Source organism: Crocuta crocuta, unplaced genomic scaffold (assembly GCF_008692635.1).
Source record: "Crocuta crocuta isolate KB4526 unplaced genomic scaffold, BGI_CrCroc_1.0 scaffold5, whole genome shotgun sequence".
Taxonomy (NCBI): domain Eukaryota; kingdom Metazoa; phylum Chordata; class Mammalia; order Carnivora; family Hyaenidae; genus Crocuta; species Crocuta crocuta.
The window spans coordinates 1,433,007-1,438,276 of record NW_027530500.1 but is presented as its reverse complement, the minus strand read 5'-3'; the positions used below and the strand labels follow the sequence as shown (position 1 = coordinate 1,438,276).

The 5,270-nt window shown below is 47.6% G+C and overlaps 1 long non-coding RNA gene across 2 annotated transcripts in view; it reads right to left on the bottom strand.

Moving 5' to 3' along the window:
• LOC144233720 (uncharacterized) overlaps window positions 1–5,270 on the bottom strand; it is a 26,875-nt gene extending 21,605 nt beyond the window's left edge. For both annotated transcript variants that reach the window (XR_013335740.1, XR_013335739.1), the window contains exons 1-2: window positions 5,217–5,270; window positions 4,090–4,250 (exon numbers count right to left, since the gene is read on the bottom strand). This is a non-coding gene — a long non-coding RNA (uncharacterized LOC144233720). The remainder of the gene's footprint in view (window positions 1–4,089; window positions 4,251–5,216) is intronic.

The window sequence follows — 5,270 nt, the reverse complement described above, 5'->3', positions numbered from 1 at the left end:
TGAAGGGGACGATCCTGGGGAAGGTCCCTATCCTGGCAGCCCCTCAGGGGGACTCACAAGGGACGCTCAGCTAGAGCCCCCTGGTGGGGGAACATGCCGTCGCGGCCAGACACTGCCCGTCACCAGTGCCCACCAATGCCAGTAGCGGCCCGGGTCAGGACGATCACAACACGCCATTTCCGGGAGACTGCAAGCTACGCTATCCAGTGCGGCAGCCACGGCCACGTGTGGCGACTACAACTATGACCGCATTTATATAATTATATGTGAATTAAAGTGAATTATGAATATATTTTATATATTACCAAAGCCGTACGTGTAAATCACATTATAAATATAAATCATCATAATAATGAATTAAAATTTAAAAATTCAGTTCCTCAGTTCCTCTCAACAGCAACCATCCGGGCACCCAGAGCTACACGTGCTTGGTGGCGACAGAAATGGACAGCACAGGTCTGGGGCAATTCCACAATGACAGCAAAAGGTCTACAGGACAGCACCTAGAGGCCCTGCTGCCCCCAGCTGCCAGCCATCAGGATGGACAGGAGCCCTTTGCCACCCCGCCTGGGGAAGGTGGGCAGGGTCAGGCACTGGGCCCGGAGCAGCGATCTGGAGGTGACGATGAAGCTGGTGACCCTGTGGAGCCCACTATGCAGTGCAGTCCTCTGTGTCACAAAGCCTGGTATTTAACCAACTCAAGGTTAACCAGAAAATCCAACACAACTAGGGCAGAGTGTTGGGGGCCAAGAAGCAGGGATGAAAAGAAATAAGACATGAGAAGATCATAAGCATGTGAACAGCTAGGTTTTGTTTTTAATACATGAAAAAGGAAACTCCTCAAGGCCTTGGAGGTGTCACACTCAGTGCACAGGAGACCCCTGGGCTGTGTAGACCATGAAGGGGTGACCTAGAGGCAAGGGGGCTGCAGGAGGGGAGGGGGGACAGTACAGGGGCAGGGCCTGCATTGGCAAAGCCAGAGGAGAGTCATCCAGCTGCTGGGTCCCAGTGGCCCCAGAAAGAGCCCCTCAGGGCAGGGTGAGAGCTGTGGGGGTTAAAGAGGCAGGCCTAGGGGCACCTGGGTGGCTCAGTCAGTTGTGTCCGACTTTGGCTCAGGTCATGATCTCACGGTTCGTGGGTTCAAGCCCCACTTTGGACTCCGTGCTGACAGCTAGCTCACAGCCTGGAGCCTGCTTCAGATTCTGTGTCTTCCCTCTGTCTCTGACCCTCCCCTGCTCATGCTGTCTCTCTCTCTCAGAAATTAAAAAATTAAAAAAATAAACCTATGTCAGTGATAATTTCTTCATATAAAATAAAATAAAATAAAATAAATAAAGAGGCAGGCCCAGAATCCCAAATGGGGAATTTGAAATTCAATTTTTAGGAAATGGGGGGTTATTGAAGAATATTAGGCACAAGAAGAAACGAGTAGAGGGGCCCCTGGGGGACTCAGTCAGTTAAGTGTCTGACTTCAGCTCAGGTCATGATCTCACAGATTGGGAGTTTAAGCCCCATGTTGGGCTCTGTGCTGACAGCTCAGCACGTGGAACCTGCTTTGGAATCTGTGTCTCCCTCTCTCTCTCTCTGCCCCTCCCCCACTCATGCTGTCTCTCTCTCAAAAATAAACATTACAAAAATTAAAAAGAAAAAAATGAGTGAGTAGGTTTTAATTTTGTAAAGAGAAGGTGGGTGCCAGCACATCAGCTTTGCTGAAGGAAGGGTGAACTGGGCATTTCAGGTGTGGGTCTGGGAGGGGCAGGAGGACATTACTGAGCAGGAACGGCCACTGCACATGGGGAAGGAAGGGAGACGCCACTCTGAAAACCCAAAGGAGCATGGGTAACACCTGGAACTGACTGGCTCTGGGGCAGTCTCCCTTGAGGTAGGGATGAGATTTGGGGAATGGGTACGGACTGCCTCCTTAGGTCACGTTGAAAGTCCTCAGTAAAATAGAAGGTTTGCTCCAGCTCCCTTTCCCCTCTGGGTCACGGGAGCTGGGATCCAACTACAGCGGGAAGAGCAGCCTTCAAAAGAAACTACTGGCCACCCCCACCTCCAAGGCTGTGGATTTCACTGCACTTGGCAACAGAAATATTTGGTGACCTTGTCGTGAACAATTTTGCTGGCACAGTGGGATGCAGAGGGTTCAAGGAAGACCAGGGCTAAGTGGAAACGGGGATGACAGATTCTTTAAATGAATTCTGCTGTGGTAGTTGGATGTCAGGTGGTTATCCAGGGATGGCTTCATCATGTCCTCCTATCAGCGCAGGAACCAAACCTGAACAGATTTTCTGGTTTTGTTCAATTCTATTCCTAAGGAAGATCTTCTTGTGGATTAGGAAGCACATAGATTTAAACCCAGAACTCAAAACCTCCAGCCCTGCTCTACCACCAACTTTGGGGGGTGGGGGGGATAGGTAGGTTATTTAACTTCCTGGTAGTCCAGTTTCCCCTAATCTGTACAAAGAGTAGACTGTCTTTTGCATCTCATAGCTGCATAAATGATTAGGAAAAATTCATTTGTGGACCACCATTCTGTCTCTACCAATCTACTTCCTATAAGTGGAATCCTACAATGACTGGCCTATTTCACCTAGCACAATTTTCTCAAGGTTCATCCATTACACATGTAATAGAATGTGTCAGAATTTCTTTCCTTTTTAACACTGAATAATATTTCATTGTCTGTATATACTACATTTTGCTTATCCATTCATCTTGGATGGACACTGGGGTTGCTCTCACCTTTCAGCTATTGTTAATAATGCTGCTATAAACACGGATGTACAAGTATCTCAAGACCCTTTCAATTCTTTTGGGTATATACCCAGAAGTGGAATACTGGATCATACAGTAATTCTATTTTTAATTTTTTGAGGAAGCACCATACAGTTTTCCACAGCAGCTGGACCATCTTCTACTCCCACCAACAGAGCATGTTACAACTGCTCACATCCTGTGTGTTTTTAAAAACGTTTTTTATTTGAGTGGGTGTGCATGCACAAGTGGGAGAAGGGTAGAGACAGAGGGAGAGAGAGAATCTCAAGGAGGCTCCTCCACACTCATCACAGAGCCCAACACAGGGCTTGATTTTATAAGCATGAGATCATGCATGACCAGAGCCGAAATCAAGAGTTGGACATTCACCTGACTGAGCCACTCAGGTGCCCCAGTGTTTTGTTTTTATTTCACAGGAGCCATCCTAATGGTTTTGCCCATTGTAAGTGATCCAGGATGATCACTATTATTAACAAGTGCGAAAGAATTTCAATCTAAAATGAAACCAGACAATAGGAAATGGATGTGCTCTTAAGAAAACAAAACTTAAGAACTGAAAAGCTGATTTCCTGTAAATCCTCAGTTTAGAGCAGACAGAAATTTAACTCCTGACCAAGGAACATCCATCAAGGATCTCTTCCCATCTGGGAACCAATGAACTCACCATTTGGACTCTGGCTGCATCCCCCCATGTTTGCACTCCTTGCCCATAAACACAGCCCACCACACCCCAAATCCTCAGTGGGAGACACCTGTAGCTTGCTACAGTTTCCATTTCCTAAACTGTAATTCCTCTGCTTTTCCCAAATAAATTCAATTCTGGTAATTCAAGCTTGCCTCAGTTTACTGTTTTGGGTTGAGACAACAAATTGTAATGTAGGTTGAGAAAAAATAATGTATATCAGCATCCAACCAGATAGAAAGTACTAAAGAGAATTTAATGGGGATAGTGGTTACACAAGTAACAGAAAGGCTGAGAAGCCAGAGATGACAACAGCAGAAAGCCATTAACACCCACCTCTTCCTGGGTAGAGGAGGAAAGAGTGTTACCTGCCCATTAGCTGGTAGTCATATCCTGTCACTGTGGGGAGCAGCACCAAGGTGATGAGGGGAGCCATGGTGCAGCCAAAAGAAAATACCCCGCTTCTCCGCATCAGTGCCCCCGAAGCCAGTGACAGAGGAGTACCAGAAACAGCCTGCAGAGGTAGGCACTGCCTCTCGCGCCCCGTAGAAAGGAGTGTAGGGTACGAATGGTCTTCTGGGGCAAGTAAGACAAAGTCTCACACCACAGGAGACTGCTGTACATCTTACCTGGATTGTCCTTTACATTACAAATGGACTTCCATGCCATATTTAAGTTTGCAGGAGGTATTTATAAAGTCTAGCAAAACAGGTGTTTCCATCGATGGTTTCGGGCCAGATCTACAAAGCCTTTCTAGCACCTTTATGCATTTGGGACAGCCTCTCAAATCCTAGAAAAAGGGAGATGAAAGAGACCCTGTACTTGAGTTGCTGGCACAGCCTTAAACAAATAAACTTACACAACTGGGAAAGGTGAGAATGCCAGCAGTAAGCAGCTGTGGGCATGGCTAGTTCTAAACGTCCAGGAGTGGGAATTAGCAAGGTGGAAACTCGAGAGAGCACAGAAGCCCTGGAGGAGACCTGCTGGGTGTGATCTTTGTAAGGGACTCCAAGGAGGCTCTGAGTAAGAGCAGGATCCCTGGAAGCCACCTCAGAACAGGTGTAGGAACTGACTGAAGTGTGGGCAAGCTTATCAGTGATCTGCCCATGAAATCAGGAGACCTGGATCCAAAAAATGTCAGGAGCACAAAAAGGTGAACCAAAAATATAAGACAGGGGCACCAACAAGACTTGCACATAGGTCTTGAAAGAGTCAAGAAGTTTGATGGGCCTCTGATGAAATGATAAACAAAAGATAAGCAAGCTGATGGGGGGGAGGGGGGATGGCTAAATCTTCATTTATCAACTCCGGTAGCCTTCCCAAAAAAAAAAACACTTAAGTCCTGAGCTCTGAGCTTTTGTAAAAATTAAATTTATGGAGAAGAACTGCAGATTAACATACAGTTTCAAGCAATACGGAGATTCCCCCAATGGCGACATCTCGCAAAACTACAACACAAGATATAGATTCCCATAAATTTAAGAGACAGAACTGTTCCATCGCCACCACAAGGGTCCCTCAGGTGTCCTTTTATAGCCACAACACACCTTGACACACAACTAGCTTTTAATGACAGGACTTATCCAGGCTGTAACAGCGCCCTCCGGATACAGCGCCGGGNCGGCCGACCAACAGCCGTTCTAGGCGGAGCCGCTTCCGCCAGCAAACCAGAAAAACCGGAAGTAGGCTCCAGTCCTCCCTTCTGGCGGCCGCTCCGGCCAAAATGGCGGACCTCCACCGCCAGCTGCAAGAGTACCTGGCGCAGGGGAAAGCCGGCGGACTGGCGGCCGCGGAGCCGCTGCTCGCTGCG